The sequence below is a fragment of the Vicugna pacos genome, chromosome 24, assembly GCF_048564905.1.
Source record: "Vicugna pacos chromosome 24, VicPac4, whole genome shotgun sequence".
Taxonomy (NCBI): Eukaryota; Metazoa; Chordata; class Mammalia; order Artiodactyla; family Camelidae; genus Vicugna; species Vicugna pacos.
In genome coordinates this window covers 20,585,291-20,610,867 of record NC_133010.1, presented here as the reverse complement: position 1 = coordinate 20,610,867, position 25,577 = coordinate 20,585,291, and the positions used below count along the sequence as shown (strand labels likewise).

General features: G+C 38.8%; 1 protein-coding gene across 2 annotated transcripts in view; it reads left to right on the top strand.

Moving 5' to 3' along the window:
* Positions 1-24,123: 24,123 nt before the first annotated feature.
* The window catches only part of GREB1L (GREB1 like retinoic acid receptor coactivator), a 213,208-nt gene continuing 211,754 nt past the window's right edge, over positions 24,124-25,577 (top strand). For both annotated transcript variants that reach the window (XM_072949130.1, XM_072949131.1), the window contains exon 1: positions 24,124-24,234. The gene's annotated coding sequence lies outside the window, so the exon portion shown is untranslated. The remainder of the gene's footprint in view (positions 24,235-25,577) is intronic.

The following is a 25,577-nucleotide window of genomic DNA, read 5'->3' as shown; positions in this document are numbered from 1 at the left end:
CAAATATGCTTCTAAATCCTGCTCTACCCACAGATTCTTTATTTACATTGAGTAAAAAAAAAAATTCCTTTTTCATTTAAACTAGTTTGAATTGGGATTCTGTCACTTGCAGCCAAAATAATTCTGACTAATGCAGAGAGTAAAGGTAGAAGGAATCAGAAGTACATGTGAGAGTTAACCTGTTCTCCACGAAAGGATAGTCTGCTTGGAAAAGAAAGGCAGCCAAGTAATTCAATGTCAAATTATATGGTGCAGACTCTATATGCTGTATAACGTTGGCAAATGCAGAGATCAACTCTTTCTGAAGTACCTGGGAGAGGAGACAATGGAAAAGGTAGAAAATGAGTTAGCCTTGAAGGACAGGTAGGAATCTGAATAAGGGAAAAGGTCAAAGGAGGGAATTCCAGGTAGGAGAAGCCTGAAAGCAAAACACTGAACTGCAAACGGTGCATTGGATTGTAAGGGATAAACAAGGAGACCAGTCCGACTGGCAGACATCACTGGCAGTAAACTTGCAGGGGTGAATGGGACCAGGTGTTGGCCTTGAACACGGAGCAGAAAATTTGTAGTTTGGAGGGACAGGCATTAGGGAACTGCTATATAAATTTGAATGGGTGATTAAATATTTCACAGGAACATTCATCTGATGATGTAGTGAATAATGGGTAAATTGGGAATAAGGGAGAGACTGGAGTCAGTGTCACTAGCTAGGTAGCCACTGTAGTGGGTAAACATAATTGCCCAATTTATTATCATAAGAAGGTCTTTTACCACCTTGGTTAAATTAATTCCTAGGCATTTTATTCTTTTGATTCAATTGTGAATGGGATTGTTTTCTTAATTTCTCTTACTGATAGTTCATTATTAGAGTATAGAAATGCAACAGATTTTTGTGTATTGATTTTGTATCCTGCAGCTTTACTGAATTTGTTTATTCGTTCTAACAGTTTTCTGATGGAGTCTTTAGGGTTTTCTATATGTAATAGTAAGTTATCTGCAAACAGTGATAGTTTTACTTCTTCCTTTTCAGTTTAGGTGCCTTTTCTTTCTTTTTCTTGCCAAATTTCTCTGGCTAGAACTTCCAATACTGTGTTGAATAGAAGTGGTGAGAATGGGTATCCTTGTCTTATTCTTGGTTTTAGGGGAAAAGATTTCAGTTTTTGATATAGTTAATATTTTTATATATTTTTCATTTATATTTAAATATATTTAAAAATAATTTTGGCTCACAAGAATGATGAGATGATAAAAAGTAAAGCATAATTAAGTTCCTTCCTAAATCCTTAGCCAGCAGTATAGCAATTACATATTTAAAAAAAAGAGCCAACTGAAATAAAATATAATATTAGAAAACATGAGCACATCAAGAATTTGTACCAAGATCAGAATGTTCCAAGGCTTATTAACTAGTTGGCTTTTTGAAAGTATATAAGCTACAAATCAACGTGATTTACTTGGCACTGGTCTCCCTACATCAGCCAGTTAAAGCTACAGTCTCCATCAAGGATTTCCAACATAAGAAAAGCAAAAGCAAATTAGTACATTTTTAAAAGCAGGTTTAACTGTTATCTCTGAGATGTTTCCTATCCGTCTGTGCCTTTCAATTTCCACCAGCCTTGTTCAAGTATAGGCCCTCATGCCACTGCTCTGAGTTATTGAATTAGATTCCTTCTTATTTCCTGTCTTTGTTTTTCTCTTTCCAATCCAACTCATGTATTGCTGCCAGAAAATCTTCCTAAATTACAGCTCAGATCATATCAATTCTCTGCTCCAAAAGCTTAACTGTTTCCCATTGCCTTCCAAAGGCTTTAATGGAGTTTTCAGGGTTATCTGAAGGTATGTTCTCAGCTTCCCTCCCCAGCCTTATTTCTCAGCACATCTTGCTTGCACAGATCATGCTTTCTTCCCCGGACAAGAGTACAGCTTTTCTGCCTGTCTCCTTTACTCCCACAGTCCCTTTACCTGAGATGCCAACCACTCTAATCTCTGTCTGCTAAAATTCCCACGTTTCCTTCCAGACTTAACACAAAACCTTTATAAAAAATTGTTTATCTCTAAGGCTGGTACCTTCTCTCTCAGGGTTCTCATAGCTTTCTATTTTAACCTCTTAGAGCACAGTCACATTCGGTCTCATACACAAAGGCTGAATATCTCTCTTCCCTCAACTTGACAAGAAGCAATTTGAGGGACCTGATCGTGTTCATTTTTTTTTATCTTCTATAGCATCAGTATAAACTTTACTTTTACTTTTGTCAATATTATACATGCATATAGTTGAAAGAGCCAAATAGTCTTATAAGGCTAATTAGGAAAAACACTTATCTTACATTGCTTCCTCTCTTATCTAATAATTTTGCTATTTACCTCTACTTATTCTAAATAATACACTTAACACTGCTATTTTATGATGTTTTTAGTTTTAGGAATTATAAATGAAACTCCATTATGGAAGACAAAGATTTATTAGCTCTCTGTCACCCTGACTGCCATGTTCCCACAACATGCTTGCATCCTTCCCATCCCCCATTTTCACAGTTGTAATTTTTGTTAGATCCATGCTATACATACACATATAATATATAATTGTATAATACATGCAATATATTATGTATTATGCCAATACTACCTGCAGTCAAGGCATATAGGAAATTATGATTCTTTTTTTCTTTTCTGTATGACTCTTTAATTCCTTTAGGATTAATCATTGTATAGTTTCTTTTGCTTGCTTTGTTTTCTGTTTCACTAATTCAACTCCAAAGTTTCTGCTAATTGTCTAGCTCTCTTAATGCACTGACATGCATCAGGTTCCATCAATTTCATCTTCTTAAGGTTTCAGTAGGATGCAAAAATAAATGAATGAGCTGAATTTGTCATTTTCACTCATAAATTGACCTTGTTTGAAATGTTCTATTCTGTCTAAGACTATATTGTTTTGCTTTACTTTGTTTTTGCACACAACTGAATGTTGAATTTGGGATTATTTTCCAGCAGTGAACATGCTTCAGTTTATGATATAGGATAAACTGTTTACCTACCACTATGCCTTTGGTTTAGGTTTAGTTAGAAATTTGGGGACCAAACTGCAACATAGAAGGCAATATGCATCTGGCCCTGGCTCTAAACGTCCCTTTCTACATTTCTTCCTTAACCTCTGATGGGATGCCTCTGATAACAAGGTGATCTGACCAGAGGTGGTTCTAGCTGTTGCAAATAGAAGGTGGTTGTCTGGATTTCAAAGACCAGTTTTGCTCTAGTTAAAATCTCATGGATCACTGGTTATTGCTGCAGAGTGGGATTAGCGAGTGAGGGGACATTTACTTGGTATTTCACATTCTTAACTGCTTTTTTTTCCTCACTATGAGTATATATTGCATTTACAAAAATAAGTTCCAATTTCTGTAGATCATTTATTCATTCACAAATATTTAAGGGGGGCAGATATATGCCAGGAATTTGGAAACAAAACAGATAAAAATTTCATTCTCCTAGGGAGCTTATATTCTAGTGGATAACAAATATTTACAAAGCAATAATTATGAACCAGCACTATTTCAGCCCTCTAAACATAGTATTTTATTTAATCCATTCCCATTTTTTATACAGCTTTACTGAGCTATAATCCACATACATACAATCCATCCACTTAAAGTGTTCAATTATGTAGCTTTTAATATATTTTCAGAGTTGTGCAGCCATCATCACAATCAATTTTAGAACATTTTCATTGCTCCGTAAAGAAACTGTGTACCCCTTAGCTATCTATAACTCCCTAGTGTTTATTCTCCCAGCCCTAGGCAATCACTAATGTACTTTATGTCTCTATAGCGTTGCCTGTTCTAGACATTTAATGTAGGTGGAATCATAAATATATGGTTCTTTGTGACTGGCTCCCTTCGCTTCACATGTTTTCAAGGTTCATCCATGTTGCAGCATGTATCAGTACTTAATTTCTTTTTATTGTCATATAATATTCTATTGTATGATTATACTTCATTTTGTTTATCCATTCATCAGTTGATGGATATTTGGATTGCTTATACTTTTTGGCTACTATGAATAATGCTGCCACGAACATTCATGTAGAAGTTTTTATATAGATGTATATTTTCATTTCTCTTTGATATATATCCAGGAGTAGAACTGCCAGGTTTTATGGTAATTCTATCTTTAACTGTCTGAAGAACTACCAGACTGTTTTCCAAAGTGCTAGCACCATTTTACATTCTCATCAGCAGCGTATGAGGGTTCCAATTTCTCCACAGCCTCACCAACATTTGTTATTGTCCATTTAAAAAAATCATAATCATGTTAGTGGATATGAAGTAGTTTCTTATTGTGGTTTTGATTTGCATTTTTCCGATGACTAGTTATATTGAACATCTTTTTATGTGCTTTTTGGCCATTTGTATATCTTTTTTGGAGAAATGTCTGTCCAGATCATCAGACCATTTTTCAATAGGTTATTTATCTTTTTATTATTGAGTTGTAAGAATTCTTTATATATTCTATATATAAGTCCTTTATCAGATATATAATTTGTGCATGTTTTCTCCCATTCTGTGGTTGTGTTTCCACTTTCTTGATTTTGTCTTTTGAAGCATAAAAGTTTTCATTTTTGATGAATTCCAGTTTAGCTATTTTTTCTTTTGTTTCTTATAATCCGTCCTCATTTTATTTTTTTTTGAATTATTATTTTTTCAGTTTTATTTTGTTTTTTTGTGTGAGTTTGGTTTCCCCAGGGACTTTGTAAGGCTTTTTTTCCTTTTTTTAAAAATGGAGGTATTGGGACTTGAACCCATGACTTTGTGCATGCTAAGCATGCACTCTACCACTGAGCTATACCCACTTCTCCCATCCCCATTTTAAAGACAGGAAAACTGAAGCTCAAATTTGCCTAATGTCATAGAATGAGTAAGTAAAAGAGCTGGTGTTCAAACCCAGGAAGTCTGATTCTAAAATTCCATGCACCTGATTGCTTCACTGTGTTGCCTCTTGGGAGTATGATTTCTCCCAGTTTATTTCATAATTTTAGGGGTAACCACTTTAACTGGAATTCTGATGTTCCATTTGTATCTCGTAGATGTCTATTGTAAGGAAGACAACATGAATGAAATAATAAGGCATTCTTGTTTTACCTTTTCAAATTGTTTTTACCGTAAGAGAATTTAATTCTCATCATAGTCGGTGATAAAAAAGTAAAATTAAATGCTACTGCTGAATATTTTGGCTTGCTATAATTTATAATTTGTTTATAATGTGGATAGGTAAGCATGACCCAATTCTATTTGTCTAGCATTGCCTCCTGCTAACGTCCAAGCACATTAATTGCCTTTTGTATTCCTAGAATACTTTGTTCCTGCCTCTCTTATCTCAGCCTAAATTATCAATTTCTCAAGAAATTTGTCACTGCTTCTCCAATCTAAGTCAGACTTCCCTGATACATGCTTTCCTAGCTCTCTATATTTTTCTTTGATGACACGGACTATCATTGCAATCATACTGTTCTTTGTATGTCTTTCTCCACCAACACATTCAAACTTGACAGGCATCTCGATTATTTATGCACCATTTTGTCTCCAACACCTAAACAAGGGCCTAACACATCGTGACCACTTTGGTTTTATTTGTTAATCAGCTCTATGCACATAACTAATACCTTTAAAGCGAACAAGCCAAATTATTGGCCTGGCTCTGCCAACTGGGAAATGGAAAATTGAGCACATTTACTTACAGACCACTAAAATAACAGTTTATTAAAGGTAGTTTTTTTTTTTAAAGAGGTAATAACCCAGTGATTGAAAGTGTATTTGTTGCTACGTGTTCTGCCTTATAGCATTCAAGAATTGGGCATCTTAAAGAATCGACAAAATGATGTTGCCTGAACCTGGAAGGGACAGCCCTTACCTCAAATCCTGTCCCCCTTTCACAAAGTCTTCTTTTATGACCAAAACTCCCAATGACTTTTCCGCCTGCACTGGATTTCTGTTGCAGTTAAAGTGCAAGGCCTCCAAGTCAGCCCTGGGTCATACATACTGCCCTGTATTGTTCACAGTGGTTTGGGCCTTAGTCTTATCTCACCTTATGAGATTGTAAATCACTTGAAGGGAGGAACCATACCTTTACACATTTTATATAACCTCACAGTGCCTATAGCTGTGCTGAGAACATGGTGTCTACGCAGTTGACACCCACTGATTTGTTTGTGGGCAAAAACAATGAGTGAATCTGACAATACTGGTCCACATCAATCACAGATGGATATATAGCAAACGCTGTAATTCCTGGGAACAGTGAAATATCCCTCTTTGTGGCTACTGGGTTTGTTTAGACCTTTTCAGCACAGAGTTTGTCCTCTAACCAAATTCAGCCTGGATCATCAGTGGCAGGGAGGGACAGAAAGTTTCCTTTCTTCCTTGTCAACATTTCTAGGGTTTTTTCCATAAAACAGGCTAAAACATAATTAGAACTATCCAAACTCTGGGGTCAACTTTTCTTAGAGAAAGACAATTTAACTGCATGTCAGGAAAGCAGCTACTTTGTACTTTGGGGGAATGTACCTAATTCATCTGAAGCCAAATAAATAGAAAAAAAAGCAGGCTTCCACTTTATGATTAAGTCCCATTTGATCCCCAAACAGATTTAGGGCATGACATGTTCTTGTCCTGCTGGTTTGATGAGCTTCTCCCTGAACCACTGGAATGCTGGCAGGTTCAAGTAGTGTCCTGTGAGCAAGGGCAGCCTCGCTTACCATGGACCCCTAGTCGCGACTGCCAACAGGGTAATTCTAGCCATACAAGCTGAGAGGGAGTTCTAAAGGCAGAAAGATGGTGAAGGCTGGGTTTCTTTTCCAATATTTCAAGCTGATCATTTCCCCCTATTCCATGTACCTAGTCATTTGTGAGTCATTCAAAAGTATTTCTTGAGAATCTATTGTGTGTCTAAAATGAGTCAAAAGAAAAATAAGAATTAGTTCTAGCATTTTAGGAGCTTGCAGTCTGTTTAGGGTGATAAGATATACACATGGGGCAGGTAAGTAACAATAGATGCCAGAATTTGATTATATGTTGGTCTGAGAAAGGCAAGATCACTGTGAATGGGAGTTGTCAGGGAAGACTTTGTAGGGTAGTTGGAAACCCTACTAGGTCTTGACAGGGATGCTTTCCAGTGATATTTTCATAGCTAGGTCAAGCTAACAGGTAACTTCCTATTCTCCCAAATAATTTAATTTACATCAGATCCCTAGTTACTTGATTTACATAAGCCAATTTAAGAACCAGGGAAGATTAGAGTGTGTAGTATTTTTCTCCAAGAATCTAGCTGCAGAAACCAAGGCAAATCTAGACTGTTTTTACCTGTGATCGCTGATAGTTCAAAGCAAAGCTTTAATAGGAAGAAATAATTGCAATTGATTTTAAAGTAAAAATACTGTGTAGCTTACCTACCTATACGTTTCCCTAAGTAAATAAAGAACTGTTTCTTCAAGAAAGTTAGTTTATCTCTGTGTCCTCACTTTCTATAAAAATGAGGGCATTGGTCTAGAGCACTGTTTCCTGAAGAGGTTCTGCAAAATGTTGATAAATGTTATGCATATGAGGGGCTCTGTGGCCATGGACGTTTCAGGAACATTGGGTTAAACAAAGTGATATTGGTTCTCACTATAGAATTTCTTGCAGCCTTTAATATGATTCTTTGAATTATGAGTTTTCAAGATGATGGAAGAGCATATATCATTTCCCAAACTTATTTGACTATTGAATACTTTTTTCATGAAACATCATATAGGATTATATTCTAAAAACTAAATTTGCAGTAAGAATGTCTTTTCTGGCTTAAAAAATGCTATGATTCCTGATTTGTACATTAAATGTATATTTGTAGATTTATATACAACAGTTATTTTGCTAGGGCTAATTTCACTTAGAATTAATAAGAATCACATGACTCTTATATGTTGCAAACTTAAAGAACATGTTCATTTTCTTCCTCAGGTAATCCAAAGCAAATTGTAGTTATGGGTAAATCTGTATGTATGTATGTATGTATGTATGTATTTATACTGAAGTATAGTCAGTTACAATGTGTCAGTTTCTGGTATACAGCATGATGTCCTAGTCATGCATACATGTATGTATTACTGTAACACAAATTGTGCCAAGTACATAACTGAAGCTCAATAATTGTTTTTCGATATTAATTTTATAGTCTCTTGATTCTCTAGTGTTTTCTTCAACAATACTGCCTCAGAGACAACTTTTTGTGCTTAAATTTGTCCAGTAAATGTGCTCTGTTTGATATATGGTGGGAAGTTACCTGATTAAGATAATAGTTAAGTCTAAGAAAAGTTATCTTTTAATTAAATGAGGCCTAGAGCTTTATTTATGAGTTTGCCATCTGAAAACTTCTAGAGAACTTTTTTAAAAAGGAGACCAAAAAAAAAAAAAAGATGCCAAGTCACATTTGTTTGTTTGTTTCAAGGATCTGCTACCCTACACTGAAATGTCATAGCCTCTGAGGTTTTTAAGACCCCTGCTGATTGACCCTACCCTTGACCTTAGCTCCAAAGCTCAACTCCATTCTGGCATACTGAGGTAGAGAATTTATTTATGTTAACAGTAGGGAGTAGGAATTCCAGGAATATTCTTCCAAAAGGCTCCAAGATGTATTTACCAAATCTTTAACCTCATGTGACTGGGAGGCCTCCACTAACACACAAAGTGGATACTAGTGAATGGGAGCTGTCAAAGGCCACGTGGATATGGCCTCAGCTCTAAGCAATCGGAACTGTGAAAGAGTTCCACTAGAAATGGCCTTTTTGATCCTCGTGGAAAAATGAAAATAGGCACATTTTAAGAACAGAGACCATTTAGTAAGGCACGGAAGAGAGCAATCCTGTAAGTAGTTCCGGTAATATTTAGTAAAGCAAGGAGGCAGTCAGTGGACCAATTCTTCATTCAATCTGTCTGCCTCTATCTGTTGATTTCTATTTTCTCTCATGAATTCTGCTAATTTTACTATAGGATTGTAAAGTGCAATTTACTCTGAATTTTTACTTTTTAAAAAAATCTTACTTTTTAAATTTGAATTGGATAGCATGCTCGTTAAACATTTGTAAAATGCTAAAAAGTACAAAAAGGAAAAAAATTAAAATACTCGTATGATGCTATCTAAACACAGTTACTATTACTAATTTCATAAATTTCCTTTAGTTTCTGTTTGGGGAGGGACAGAGACTCTTTTTATATACAATTTTCTCATGTTTAAAAAATATACTACGTTATTATAGAAATTTTCACTATTTTTCAATACGTTTTCCTAAGATTTTATCATAAAAAATTTGAAGCACAAGAAGAGTCGAAAACATTTTCCTATGAACACCCGTATTCTTATTGCCTAGATTAAAAAGTATAGTTAACATTTTACTACATATGCTTTGTCATATATCTGTCTCTCTATCCAACCATCAGTTCATCTTGTTTTCAATGTATTTCAAAGTAAGCTTATAGATACTAAGTTCATAGATAGTCCTTGGAGTGAAATATGATCCTCTTTTAAATGATTTCCCTATTATTGACTGATTGCTCCCTTGCCATTTTTTCACTATTTTATATAACACTTCATAAGAAGGATACACTTTTGTGGTTTAAAATAGTTTCTAGCTACAGTAGGGGAGAAAGATTGAAAAGCTAGATAGGGACCATATTGTGGAAGGCTTTGAATACCAAGGAAATTACAGCAAAACGTAGTATAACAGCTGTATTCTTGGAACTGGACAGCTCAGACAATTATTGGGTAAGTGGCCCTGGAAAAAGTATTAAACTTCTCTGAGGCTCTCTTTCCTCATTTGTCCAGTGAAGAGCCTATTATTGTCTTACGGGTAATTGTAAGGATTAAGTAACATGTATGCAGACTATCTGTATTTCATAAATAGAAGATTTCCCAAAACAATAGTTTGATGAAAAGTTCAGGAAAGAAAATTCCTCAGAGGATTTACAGTAGTAGTACAGACACATGATCAGACCTGGTGGCTTAATCTTACAGAATTATGTGTGATGGAGAAAAGTAAGGGAGAAAAAGTGGTAGACAGGTAGATATGATTCCATTTAACAAACATGTACTGAGTAGGTATGAAGCACCCTGCTAGATGCCTTGGGAATACAGAGTAGAGTGAGAGCTTGACAGTTACCGCAGAGACTTGTAAGGAATGAAGCAATGCTGTGAAAGAGCTGTAAGACTGAGCAGAATCCATCTATCCATCTATCATCTGATAAATATTTGTTTTTCTCTCGCCCTACAACAGTCATGGTTCTAGGCGCTGACAATGAAGCATGGGGAAAACAGACAAAAATCCTTGTCCTCATTAGCACACATTCTCTAGGGGAAGATAGATAATGTACAGATAAATAAATGATGAAATAGAAATAATAATAAGTACCTTGAGGAGAAATAAAGCAGTGATGAGGACACCTCCGAGAATGAGCTGTTTAAGCAGAGAACTGGAAAAGGTTAAGTAAAATGTGTTATTTTTGGAGCAAACAGATTTCCAGGTAGAATCAACTGAAATGGCAAAGACTGGAAGCAGGAATGGGCTTGGAGGAACTCCTGGGAGGGGAATGAATGGGACTGGAGTGGAGAGAGAAAGAGGGAACGTGGTAGGAACTCAGGTCAGAGAGAGAGGCAGGGCTCAAGTGGGCCATTGGTAAGGAGACTGGCCTTTATTCTGAGAAACATGGGGAACTACTTGGAGGTTTTGATAGGGGAGCGATGTGATGTGTGCCAAATTTTAAATGGTGATTCCCTTGACTGCTCTGTGGAGTACAGACTGGAGTGGGGCTATGGTGGGGATTGTGGGAGGAAGGACAAGTGACTGAAAACTGGGAGGGTGCTGCAATTGTCCAGGGGTCTCAGAATAATGTGGCCACAGGGCAGGGAGTGAGAAGTGGTCAGACTTGGGCGTTTCATCAAGGCAGAGTCAAGATGATGCCTTGATGGACTGAATGTAGGGTGTGAAAGAATGAGCAAGGTCAAGGGTGATTCCAGATCTTGACATGGAGAGATGCAAGTGCTTTAGGTAATAGAAAAATGAGCAAAGAGTTCTGGCAGCACACAGGACGAGCAGTTACTTTTGACAGGGGTATGGAGGAAGAGCAGATGAGCACTGAAGCTATGGGTGCAAACTTTTGGGAAGATCTCGCCCCCAGAGTGGCAGAAATGCAGGGCTGTCTCCTGAAAGGGGTGCTTTCTTACACTTTGCACCTTCAGGGCCTTGTTTGCCTCATTCTTCATACTCAAAGAAGAGGTGAAGGAGCACCTAGGCTGAAGAAACAGCCGGAGCAAAGAGCTTATGTTTCCAGGACAAGAGGAATAAAAGGTGTTGGGAAATCAGAGAAGCTTCTAGGCTGTTAGGTTCAAGCAGCTCCCTGGCCTCTCCTTTTTCGTGTGTGGGGGAGGGGAGCAGGCCCCAAGGGCAGCCTTCTTGTCTTCCCTTTTTTATGTTGCCATTGTCTTTGCTTCCTTTTGTCATTTTCTTTAACAAGACTGGCTGTAGAGCCTTGGATTTCCATAAATTCCTTCTTCCTCAGATGCCCAAAGGCAAACAACCTGTTCCTTAGGTTTTATGGAGTTTACTATTAATCACTAAAGAATCTAATAAACATTGAGAAACTACAAAGGTAAGAAGTTCCTAATATCCAGAATGTGAAAAAAGCTCATACAACTTAATATCAAAAAAATCTGATTTTAAAATGAGCAGAGGGTCTGAATAAACATTTTCCCAAAGAACACATATAGATGACAAACAGGTACATGAAAAGATGCTCAGCATCACTAATCAGAGGAATGAAAATCAAAACCACAATGAGATGCTCCCTCACACCTGCTGGAGTGGCTATTATCAAAAAGACAAGTGATCACAAATGCTGACATGGATGTGGAGAAAAGGGAACCCTTGTGCACTCATGGTGGGAATGTAAATTGGTACAACCACTATGGAAAACAGTACAGAGGTCCCTCGAAAAATTAAAACTAGAACTACCATATGATCCAACAATTCCACTTTTGGGTATTTATCTCAGGAAGATGAAAACAGTAACTTCAAAAAATATATACACCTCCACGTTCATTGCAGCATTATTTACAACAGCCAAGATATAGAAATAATGTGTCCATCAACAGATGAATGGATAAAGAAAATGTGATGTATATGTATATAAAATGGAATATTTTTCAGCTAAAAGAAGGAAGTCTTGCCATTTCTAACAACAAGGGTGGACCTCAAGGACATTACACTAAGTGGAATAAGTCAGACAGAGAAAGACAAATACCGTATGATATCACTTATATGTGGAATCTAAAAACAAAACCAAAACCAAAAATGCAAAGCACTCAAAAAACAAAAGAACAAGCTCATGGATACAGAGAACAGATTGGTGGTTGCCATAGGTGGGAGGTAGGGAGCGGGTGAAATGGGCGAAGGGAGTGAAAAACGTACAAATTTCCAGCTATAAAATAAATAAGTAATGTGGCTATAATGTATAGCATGGTGACTATAGTTAGTAATACTGTACTGCATATTTGAAAGTTGCTAAGGGAGTAGATCTTACAAGTTCTCTTCCCAAGAAAAAATATTCTGTAACTATGGGTGGTGACGAATGTTAACTAGACTTACTATGGTGATCATTTCACAATTTATACAAATATCAAATCATTATGTTGTACACCCGAAACTAACATAACACTGTATGTCAATTATACCTCAAAAAATTGTACTGGAGAAAAAGAAAGAGAAGGAAAGAAAGAAATTCCTTAAAGTTTTTAACAGCCTTAATTATGACTCCACGCCTGAGACAGTCATAGATATGAATCCACTTCAGAAACCTCTGTGTTCATTTGCTCAGGCTGCCATAACAAGGCACCACAAACTGGGTGACTTAAACAACAGAAAATTATACTGTCTCACACTTCTGGAGACTGGAAGCTCAATTGTCAGCAGGGTTGTTCCTTCTGAAGGCTGTTAGGAAAAATCTGTTCCATGCCTCTCTCCCATCTTCTGATGGTTTGCTGGCAATTTTTAGTGTTCTTTGGCTTGTAGATATATTCCCCAGTCTCTGCCTTTATCTTCACATGGTGTTCTCTCTGTGTGCATGTCTGTGTCCAAATTTCCTTTTGCATAAGAACTCCAGTCATATTGAATTAGGAGCCAACCCCATTTCAGTCTGACTTCACCCTAAATTAACTAATCACATCTACCATGACCCTATTTCCAAATAAGGTCACATTCTGAGGTACCAGGGGTTAGGACCTCAACATATGAATTTTGGGAGGACATAACTCAACCCATAACAGCCTCCCTCTGCAGTTTTTGTATTCCTGAAGTTAGATGATCAAATCTCCTCTCCTTTAACATATAAGCGTTAAGATCCTGTCAGGGTAATTTTAAATCTTTTCTTAAAGACAAAGAGAAGCCATCGAAATGTTCTTGGAAGCAGGTTAGACTTTGGAGACAGACTGCCTGGGTTCTTGTATATCGGATGTATCACATATTGACAGTGGGACCAGGAAAAAATCACTTAGCCTATGTGTTCCTCAGTTTCCTTTTACATAAAAAGGGGATAATAATAGTACTCACCACATGAAGTTATACAAATTAAATTAGTTAAACATGTAAAGAGCTTAGAAGAGTGCCTAGCATAACATGAACACTCTATAAAAATTGACATATATATATATGTATATATATATATATTTTTAAACAGGGGAGGGATATGATTAGGTTTTTATTTTTAAAGACCACTCTGGTTACTGTGGGGAGGACCAGATTACAGGCATGTCTGAGTGGATGCAAAGCTAGCCAAGCATCTAATGAAATGGTCCAGGAGAAGGATGCTGCTGACAGCTAGACTGGGATGGGTACAGAAGGATGGAAAGAAATAGACTGATTCATAACTTTATTTAATAGTAAAACAGAAAAGAATTTCTTAAAATCCCATCAGGGTATAACATTAGCTTTTGGTTAGTTTCTGTACTTTTAATTACCAAAGCAGGTCTGATGACCTCCATACTGAATGATACTCATCTCACTGGGCATCTGGCTCATCTTGGGGATCCCCTCACAGTTCTGAACTAGAGGGAGAAAGTCAAAAATGAAAAGTGAAGATTTCTTGGGACAAACATGGTTGAGAAAGAACCTGTAATATTGCCCAGTGGTAGAAGGTGGTAATGAAGCGAAGGTAAAGAAGCTAACTCATACCTCTGAATTTTGAACTTGATTTGGCCAGGAAGATAGTAACGCCAGGAAAAAAAATATATAATCAAGAATCAGTCTTGAGAAGTGGGATAAAGTCAGCTTTTAATATCTTAAGTTCAAGGTCCTATGTTGAGTTCAAAAAAGGAGCAAACAAGTGGACTTATCTAACCATCAGTTAGAGATGTGGACCTCCCTCTGAAGAGAGCAGATGAGTTAGAAAAGAAGTGAAAATTGAAGATGTGAAGGTGGATGAAATTGTCAAAGAAACAAATGTAGAGAGAGATGAATTTCAGAGGAGTTATCAAAAAGCCAGATAAAGAAGAGTAAAAAGATAACCAGGAAAGTCCAGATCAATAAAAACCAAAGTAGGAGACAGTGTTAAGAGGGAAGAAATAGTGAAATGTGTTAAATACTGCCTTGAAGTTAAAACAAATGGAAACTAAGAAAAGATTATTGGATATGACAGTTATAAGGATGCCATGTCTTTGTTAATTGATAATACAAGACACAGCTACAGGATTTAAATCATGTATGAGCATATAGGAAGTCAATGGTAGAATTTTAGGTTAAAAATGACAGAATAGTAGAGAACCCAGGAAAAAATTTGTTGCAAACATGGAAATGTGATAACTGACAGAGGTGAATTCTAATCAGTGGAGTAAAAAAACACTATTCAATAAATGGCACTGAGATTATTGGTTATCTATTTGGAAAAAATAAAATTGGAGTCCTACTTCATATTGTATTTTTAAAGAATTTAATTTCGTGTAAGTAAGAAGTTATATGTGAAAGTAAAAACTTTACTTTTTTATAAAATGTAGAGGAAATTCTTTAAGACTTTGGAATAGAGAAAGATTTAAACAAAAACTATAAACTATGAAAGGTAAAAAACTGACAAACACAACAGTTTCGAATTAAGAACTTCCAGTCATCAAAAGACATAAAAGACATAAAGAGAATGAAAAGACAGGATACAAATTAGAAGAGGTACTTTAAACACACATACATATTTCAAGAAATTAGCTTATGTGAATATGGGAACCAGCAAGTCTGAAATCTGTAGGGTAGACCAGCAAGCTGAAAATTCTCAGGGAGGAGCTAATGCTGCCATCTTGGGGCAGGATTTCTTCTTTAGAGAAACCTGTTTTGCTCTTAAAGCTTTCAACTGATTGGATGAGGCCCACCCATATTAACGAGGGTAATCTTTACTTAAAGTAAACTGATAATATGTTAACTGCACCTGCAAAACACCTTTACAGCAAACTCAGAACACTGTTTGATTAAATAACTGGGTACTCTAGCCTAGCCAGGTTGACACATAAACTAACTATTACAGTCTTATTCCCGAACTACAAGTTATGAAATGTGTTTGTTCAAGATGCTTTTAACGGAGCATGGTTTGGACTCCGTAAAAGCTAGGAATGTCCCTATAGAAACCAAATTACATATCACAGAACATCTGAGGGAAGAATTAATGTAAGTATGTTATTTTTATCATTAACAACCTAGCCTCTAAGCCAAGGGAGTTTGGCTAGAGGTAAGATGAAAGGAAAGGAGGAACTGACTACTGCTAGATCACAGGGAAAAGAGCTTGTGACTTAGAAGCTATGTTGTGCATAATACTATCTTTTTGAATGTCAAAAACGGAAAGGAAACATGCCTACAGGAAAGAATATATCAAACTTTGTGAGAGTGCATTAATGATAAAAAAAAATGCAAACACAGCTGGGACTACCCAAATTACTTTTATCTTTTTATTAGTTTTTTTTTTACTTTTCCTAATTTCTCCATCCCATGCTATTCTTCAGCAAAGGTAACTTCAAACAAAGATAAGTAATGACAACAAGAAAACATCAACATGGAACATATGTGTGTGTAAAAAAACTGGAAAGTAATAAAGAAATAAATGAAAAGGAGGAAAGAAACATAAACAAAAAGGTAGGAAGAAAAACCCAACTTCTCAGAAAACTTATTGAAGGAAACAGATAAAAAATTCCAACAACTAGTTCAATATGGTCTCAGAGAAATCACAGACATCATGATCTATCGAAAGTATCTACAAATAGATGCAAGCATGTAAGGAGGATAAGATAACCTAAAGAGTTTAAAAGCCAGTTCGCATAATGCTCTCAAGGTTCATCTATGTTGTGTCATGTGTCAGAATTTCCTTCCTCTTCAAGGCTGAATAATAGTCTGTTGTATGTATGTACCACATTTTGTTTATTCATTCATTTGTTGATGGACACTTGGATTACTTCCACTTTTTGACTATTGTGAATAATGCTGCTATAAATGCTGGGTGGACAAATGACTCTGCTTTCAATTCTTTTGGATATATACCCAGAAGCAGACTTGTTGGATCCTATGTTAATTCTATTTTTAATTTTTTGAGAATGCTATACTGTTTTCCATAGTGGCTTCACAATTTTATATTCACAACAACAGTGCAGTAGGGTTCCAATTTCTCCACATCCTTGCCAAACTTGTTACTTTCTATTTTTTATTGTTGTTGTTGCTAGTAGCCGTCATAAATGAGTGTGAGATGGTTATCTCTTTGTGGTTTTGATTGTGCTTCTCTGATGATTGGTTGATGCTGATCATCTTTTCATGTGCTTATTAGACATTTGTATGTCTTTGGAGAAATATCTATTCAAGTCCTTTGTCCATTTTTTGATTGGGCTGGGTTTGTTGTTATTAAGTTGTATTAGTGCCTTATATATTCTGCATATCAACCCTTATCAGATATACGATTTGCAAATATTTTCCTTCATTCTGTAGGTTGCCTTTTCACTCTGTTGATTGTGTCCTTTGATACACAGAAGTTTTAAATTTTGATGTAGTCCATTTTTTTCTATTTTTGCTTTTGTTGCTTATATTTTGGTATCATATCCAAGAAATTATTGTCAAATCTAATGTCATGAACCCCTAGGTTTTTAATGTGTGTTCTCACTGTTTATAATTTTAAACGAATCTGTAATTACAGATTAATTTCTATTTAGAAAGATTTCTTAATAATTAAGTAAATTTATCTTAGTTATTTCTTTATAATTAATTTATAGCTTTCCAATTTTAGTGTCAAAAACTATGACCCAGGCCCTAGATTTCCATTCTTCAGAATTGGTAAGATTTGTGGCTTAGAATATTTTAGTATTCATATACACTTAGACTTTAGAAAAGAATGCATATGCTACGGTTTTATCTCTATGTACTATATAAGTATTTTCCTGCATTATCCAAATCCTCTTTTCTATTTATTTATTTATTTAAATTTATTTTTTAATTTTAATTTTTGTTTTTTGTTTTGCTTGTTTCTAGTTTTTAAACTGTTTTAAAATCGCAGTTTCTTTTTATTTACTTTCCACATCTTTGCTAACATTTGCTATTATAGCTTTAAAAAATTTAGTCTCTTTTTTATTATAGTAAACTATACGTAACATAATATTTACCATTTTGATTGTTTTTAAGGGAACAGTTTAGTGGCATTAAGTATATCCATATTGTTGTGCAGCCATCACTGCCATCCATCTCCAGAACTTTTTTCATCTTCCCAAACTGAAACTTTAACCTTAACCCTAACCCTGACTGTACCCATTAAACAATAACTCCTTATCTCCTCTGCCCACTCTATGCTCACCATCCCCAACCCCAATGTTCATTCCGCTTTCTGCCTCTAGGAGTTTGACTACTGGGTATATCCCATGTAAGTGGAATCATATGGTATTTGTCCTTTTGTGACTGGTTTATTACAATTAACATAATTTCTTCACGATTCAGCCACATTGTTGCATGTGTTGGAATCTTCTTCCTTTTTAAAGCTGAATAATATTCCATTGTATATCTCTTGTTACTTAAAAAAAAATAACCATCCTTGAGTGTAAAGTGGTATATCATTGTGGTTTTGATTTGTATTTCCCTAGTGGCTAATTATGTTGTGGACCTTTGTATGTGATTATTGGCCATTTGTATATCTTCTTTGGAGAAATGTCCATTCAAATCCTTTGTCAGTTTTTCATTTGGATTATTTTTTGTTGAATTGTAAGACTTCTTTACATATTCTAGATAATAGGCCCTTCTCAGATATATGATTTGCAAAATATTTTCTCCTGTGGGTTATCTTTTCATTTTCTTGATACTGTCCTTTGATGCACATAGGAAAGCTTTTAATTTTATGAATCAGTACATCTAGTTTTTCCTTTGTTGCTTGTTCTTTTGGTGTCATGTTAAGTAACTATTGTCTAACCCAATGTCAAAGAACTCTATGAAAAGAGTTTTATTGTTACAGCTCTTACATTTAGATCTAAGATCTGTTTTAAGTTAATTTTTGTATGTGCTGTCAGGCAGATATCCAAATTCATTCTTTTGCATGTGGGTATCCAGTTGTCCCAGTATCATTTGTTGAAGAGACTGTTCTTTCCATGTTGTATTATTTTGACACCCTTGTTGAAAATCAATTGACCCTAGATGCATGCACTTATTTCTGGACTCTTAATTCTATTCCTTTGGTCTATATATCTATCCTTATACCAGTACCACACTATCTTGATTACTGTAGCTTTGTAATAAGGTTTGAAATTGGGAAGTGTAGTCATCTGGATTTTTTTTTAAATGATTTGTTTTGGCTATCTGAGTCCCTTGCATTTCCATCTGAATTAAGGGTCAGCTTGTTAATTTCTGAAAAAAAGAAAAAAGCAATTTTGGAATTTTGATAGGGATTGTATTGAATCTATAGATCAGTTTGGGGAGTAGTGCCACCATAATGATATTAAGCCTTCATCTCCAACAACACAAAATTTGTTTCTATTTATTTGGTCTTTAATTTCTTTTAATGAAGTTTTGTAGTAAACCTAGTTGTATTTGCATACTACAAAATAAATATGGTTATATATAACACTTATTCCATTTTGCTTCTAAAATTTCCAACATCTAAATATTAGATCTCTTGGATCTATTTTTAATATTCTTTAAATTGTTTTCCCCACAATTTCTTTTTTTTTTCTGTTTTATAAATGAGTTAATTTTTATCATTTTTTAGATTCCACATAGTATATGATATTTGTCTGTCTCTGACTTATTTCACTTCGTATGGTAACCTCTAGGTCCATCCATATTGCTGCAAATGGCATTATTTTGTTCTTTTTTATGGTTGAGTAATATTTCAGTGTGTGTGTGTGTGTGTGTGTGTGTGTGTGTGTGTGTGTGTGTAATCTTTATTCATCTGTTGATGGACACTTATGTTGCTTCCATGTTTTGCATATTGTAAATAATGCTGCTATGAAGACTGGGGTGCATGTATCTTTTCAAATTAGAGTTTTCTCCAGATATTTGTCTAGGAGTGGGATTGCTGGATCCTATAATAACTCTATTTTTAGTTTTTGAACGAACCTCTATACTGTTCTCCACAATGGCTGCACCAATTTACATTTCCACCAACAGTGTAGGAGGACTTCCTTTTTCCCATATCCTCTCCAGCATTTATTATTCATAGACTTTTAACAACTGCCATTCTGACTGGTGTGAGGTGATACCTCATTGTAGTTTTGATTTGCATTTCTCTGATAATTGGCAATGTTGAACATCTTCTCATGTGCCCATTGGCCATCTGCATGTATTCTTTGGAGAAATATTTGTTTAGGTCTTCTGCCCATTTTTGGATTGGGTTGTTTGGGTTTTTTTTTTTTTTTTTGATATTGAACTGCATGAGCTGTTTGTATATTTTGGAAATGAAGCCTTTGCCAGTTGCATCATTTGCAAATACTTTCTACCATTCCATAGGCTGTCTTTTCATTTTGTTTATGGTTTCCTTTGTTGTGCAAAAGATTTTAAGTTTGATTAGGTCCCGCTTGCTTATTTTTACTTTTATTTCTTTTGTCTTAGGAGACTGACCTAAGAACACATTGCTATAATTTATGTCAGAGAATGTTTTGCCTATGTTTTATTGGGGAAGCATTTTTAAAGGCTAGGTGAAGTAGGGGTGGGGGTGGGGAATTGTAGGGTGTGTGATCAGCTCATGAACAATTCTGATTGGTTAATGATGAGGTAACAGGGTAGTGTCAGGGGGGTTAACATTATCAATCCTCAGGCTCCAGTAGGTCTGGGGACAATTTCTATTTCTTTATCTTTTTGCTCTTTGCTCTTGAAGGACTCTTTGATACGATCTTATAATTCACTAATTCAGTTTTCAGCAGTATCTATTTATCTCAACTTCTTGTATAATGTTTTCAACTTAAATATTCATCTATTTTTTTAATTTCCAAGGACATTCTGGTTCTCAGATGCTCCATTTTCCCAATGACCTGCCCTTGTCAATATTTAAATTTCAGTAAGAACATAAAGAAGATTTAAAAAGAATTTTCTCCTTTTCCTGCATTAATTCCATTTTAGTGAGAGGTAGCTGCTTGAATTTGGTCCTCTTCTTCTAAATGGTGGATCCTCTCTTTATGATTATTGATACTTTTATCTGCTCATATTTATAAGTGGAGATCTAGATCATTTAGCATCAGTAACTGGCATCCCACTTGGAATTAGAGAGGCCATTGTTCAGTTCGCCATAGTGGGTCTTACCCTCTGAGGATGATGGTGGAAAGTTGGAAGTTGGTTTTTAGTAGTGAAACCACTGAGTTGTCTTTGAGTGGAAAGTCCTACCCCTTTCCTCACAGGAGATAATGCTTATAATGGTGACAGGTTGCTGGGCCACTAAGTCTCAAATCTTAAATTGAGAGAAGTGAGTAACAGAGTGAGGAAGCAAAGAAATCAAGTATTTGAAACAATGGCTAGGGAAGAACTTAAGGTGTGATTATTGGCACAAAGAACTCAATGCAAGCAAATAAATGTGAAGTTTACTAAGTGTATGAGGGAATTGCACAGCCAAATCAGCCACAAACTCAGCCTCAGAAAACCTTTAACTGTAAAAGAATTCTCAGAACCCCAAACTTGTACCAGCACAAAGTGGGCTACGAAAACTCCAAAAAAAAGTCTCCAAGAAGGGCTTACTTCCCAATGGCCACTTCAGATCTGGCCATGGAGGATAATGACCAAGGAAGAACCTCCCTGAGTGTGGAGCCACGGGCCATAGAAATTAATGCAGAAGGGTATTCATTCTTGAGAGCAGAACCAAGATGTAATCAAAGAACTTCCTCCACAGCCAAGACAGAAGATCTTCCCAATAACCAGTCAGAAGGATCCCATCATTCATAGGGACCCTGACTGCTATGCATCTTACATTTTTCACTGAACTTGGTTCTAATGCAGTATATCTATGGAGAAGCATTTAGGAATCATTGTTCTGGAGAAGAGAGGAGGGATTCACAGACGATAGCAGTTAACGTTTTCTAGTGTGCTAGGCACTAAGCATTGTCTCAGTGCGCACAGCTATTCCCCGAGGTATGTGCTATCATGATGTTATTCTACAAATGGAGACACTGAGATGGAGTCAGTAACTTGGTCAAGGTTACATAATGTAAGTTTTGGAGCCAGGATCCAAAACTCTAGGGCCTAGCTCCAAAGGGTTCACTCTTAACCCTGTCATATTTTATAATCACAGAAGTCTACTGACGAGGGATACATAAACCCCTAAAGGAGACAAGATATATACACAAATACAGGACTCACTGAAATGTTTTCAAACTACCAGAATAAAGGTAGATTACCATCACTAACGTTTAAACTTGTTAGGGACTTGTTTTGTTTACTGATGAATTATCAGTTCCCACTTCGCCATCTGGCTCACAGTAGGTGTTCTATAAATATTTGTTGAATGAATGAAGAATGAATACCAGAGTTCTGTAATTTAGTCTAAAGTCCTTAAGCAACTTTGCCAAATTTGCCTTCACAGCTCCAGAGTCTAGTGTGTTCGGCAGTCAACAAATGGTCCTTGAACTAAACTAAGAGAAAAGTGTACTGCGGTTTTACCTCAAGGCTGCTCATTGTTCCCAGTTTCCTTATCTTTGAAATGGAAGGTGTTCCCCTTCCCAACTCTACAGACTGGCTTTTTCAAAACATTATCACCTGCTTTAACCTCTTGTGAGCTTAGTTTATATTCACTCAGGTGAACTTGAAATCTCAGGTTTCTTACTGTCTTTTCCACATGTATGGCCAGTTCTCAAGTTGAGTTTGCAGACAGTCGATTCTTTTTTGATACGCTGAGCTATACTGCTAATCAGCTGCACCTTTCTGTGTTGTAGTTATTTAAAAACCACATTGATCTCATTCACTAAGCCCGTATTGTGTGCAAGACTCAGAACTGTGGGAATACAGCGGTGATTGAGAAAGCCAGGGTTCCTGCCCTCATGGCACATAAAAGTGCTCCTATGCGTTTTAAAAGACTGGACAATAGGAATTCAATTGTAAAACAAAGCAAAAGGCATTTCTGCCCCTTATCCCCACAAACGATTTTTTTAAAAAATGGCAGTTGAGCATGTGTTCCCAGTGGAGGAGGGAGGGAAGACAAGTCAAATCACAAATGAATCGCTTACTTTTCACTAGTCACAACTAGTGATTCCAGACTTCCAGTCAGTTCCCTCTGAATCGCCCAAAAAGGAGACAAACAAAAAAAAATGTATTTCGATTAAAAAAAAAGGCAGGCAAGACAAGCAAACAAAATGTACTGACTTAGAGATCCTATGAGATCAAGTTTAATTGAATCTGTCTTTAAATTATAATTGACAGTGATACCGTAACAGTGGACTGATAACCACCCTGCCCCGGGCTGGGCACCACGGTGACTTCCCCACTCCCACGGACACGCTATCTACCCGGGGCTATCGTGGCCCCAAAGACACTGCAAGTGGATCAGCTCTTCTTTACCCAGATTCTCCCACCACATCCAGCATGGAGCTGCTGCTTGCAGAGTGCAGGCAATTCACTGAAGGAGTCTAGCTAGTCGCCTTGTCTGGCAGCGACCACAGTTAAAAAATAATGGAGCTATATCTCTAATAACAAAACCCGCCAGCTGTTAAAACTGGAGCCACATTTGTCACTATCGGGCCTCAGCATCTCCCGAGAGAGCTTGCCCCTGCCGCGCCCGTCAAGGCCCAAGGCCCGCGGTTAGTGGCTGCCCTGGGGTCCAAGGAGCCCTCTCCGTCCGGGAGGCTCGGGACGAGCCACGGCGCTCAGGCAGCCTCCCCCAGCGCCCGGCCGGGGTCCGCGGGCCGGAGGGCGTGCTCGGCCCGGAGGTGCCCAGGGCGGCTCTGACCCGGAGCTCCCGGCTCGGTTTGGCTTTGCCGGCGTCCTGCCCCTGCCCTACCCACCTCCAACATCCTTCATGCAAAAGGCCAAGGGTTTTTGACCCACCATTGCCCAGACCCAAGTTCACACTTAGGGCCCTTTCGCCGCCGTCCAGCGGGCAGAGAAAGCAGTCGTGCAAAAAGGCGAGAGCACTCTGTGAATGAAGGCAGAATCGGCGAGAAAACCATTTTTCCTCTTGGCTGCGCGCGTCAGCCGTCCTGAGGGCAGTCCTGCTTCCCAGAGGAGCCCCTCACACCCCCGCCCTCCACGCCCCGCAGTGGCCACACACATCACGGGTGCCGGGCAGTTTGGAAATGGAGGCGTGAGCACGCTGGGCTGCGGGCTCCACACTGGGTGGGGGCGTCCTCGGACGGTGGGCAGGGAACCGCGCGCCCACCCCACCCCGGGAGGGCCGGGGAGCCCTGAAGGGCCCTCGCGGGCGCCGAGGCGGCGGGAGGCCGAGAGGCGGGGCGGGGGGAGGGGGCGCGGGGGTCCCCGCCGCGGAGGTTCTGGGGAAGCGGGAGGGGCAGCACCTGAGGAATCCGCCTCCGGCCGCGGCCACCGCCGCCTCGCTCCGCCCCAGGGAACTGAGCGCGCGGCGACCGCGCCTGCCAGAGAGACGCCAGCCACCGGCGGCGCTAGCACCTCGGAGGAGGGCGGCGGAGCGAGCGGAGCGCGGCGCTGAGACCGGCCTGGGGGTGGGGAGACGAGCCCCGGCCGAGGCGAGGGCCACCCCCTGGTCCTCTGCCCTCGCGCCCTGCCAGGGCCAGGTGAGCGGCTGCGGGGACTCCGGGCGCGGGAGGCGGGGAGGTGAGAGGTCGCCAGCCGGGCGCGAGCGCACGCCTCTGCCCGGCAGGAGCTGCCCTTTGGCGGGCTGTGGACACCCTGCCCGCGCGGGGAGGCGCAGCGGCTTACTTTTTCTGGAGGGATCCGAAGGCGGAGCGGGGGTGTGAGCGCCGGTGCGTTTGTGTGGCGAGGGCGGGCTCGGGTGCCAGCCTCGGATCCGAACTCTCGCCTCAGCCCCCTGAGGGGACCCATTCCGTGCGGTCGGCGCCCGGAGGCCAAAGGCCTGTCACCCCGGCTCTTGGCGCCGCCTTTGTGGCGCGAGCGAGGGAGTCCGAGCGAGCGGGGCTGAGGGAGGCTGCGGCGCGGCGGGGAGCGCGCGGGACCGTCTCCCCGAGCCTGAGGGCCGCCGAGGGAGTCGCCCAGGCGGGGGGACGGCGGGGAGGGAGGCGTGGAGCTGACGGCGGAGGATGGAGAGAGCTGAGCTGGGGAAAGTTGAGAGCGTCCAGCGGTGGCTGGGCATTTGCTCAGGGTCCCCGGGCTGCTTTTCTCCACACCAAATGTCACTTGGTCACGAGCGCGCGCGCGTGTCTTCCGGCCCTCAGTCCCATTCTTCTGTGAGTGGCCGAGGACCACTCTTGTGCTGAAAGACACACAAAGGGTTGTGTTGACAGCTGACCTGACACAAGTAGGCAGCGAGGTGCAGAGCATGCCCTGGTCGGGGAGGGTGATGAGGCGACGGTTTGTTCAAGCTGTTCGATTCCCTCAGTCCCTCCTCCGAGCTCCGTGAAAAGAAACGATCTGTTTGGATGCGGTTCGTGGGGCTTCTCAGCGAAACCGAGCCCATGTCGGGTGCAGAACACGGTCCATCTGCGTGGGGACAGCTGCTGCCTCCAGCGGAGGCGGACGGATCCCGGAGAAACTCCTCGGTCCTGCTCCTTTCCTCCGGGAGCGTGACTGTTACAAGGTCCTTACCCACCCCGCCCCGGCCCTCTGTCCTCGGTAGAGAAGATAGAAAACCACATTTTAATTTCTACTTTTCACCACTTTAGAGTCCCCCCTCCACCTCGCCCTTGAGGTGGGAAATCCCAGTTAGATTTTATTTCAAAATCTAGCATTTAAATATAGGGAAGAGCTTGTCCGAAAAAGGTTTTTTCTTTTCTTTCTTCTTCTTCTTTTTTTTAATTAAATGCCTCCTTAAAAATCTCTTTCCTCTGTAATTTTTAAACTTTAAATCTTGGAATTCTCTTAGAGTTTTGTGACTGTGCCGGTTCTTTTTCTTTCGAAATATTTCTACGTGGTTTTACAAATTGCGGTACTGAAAACTTAC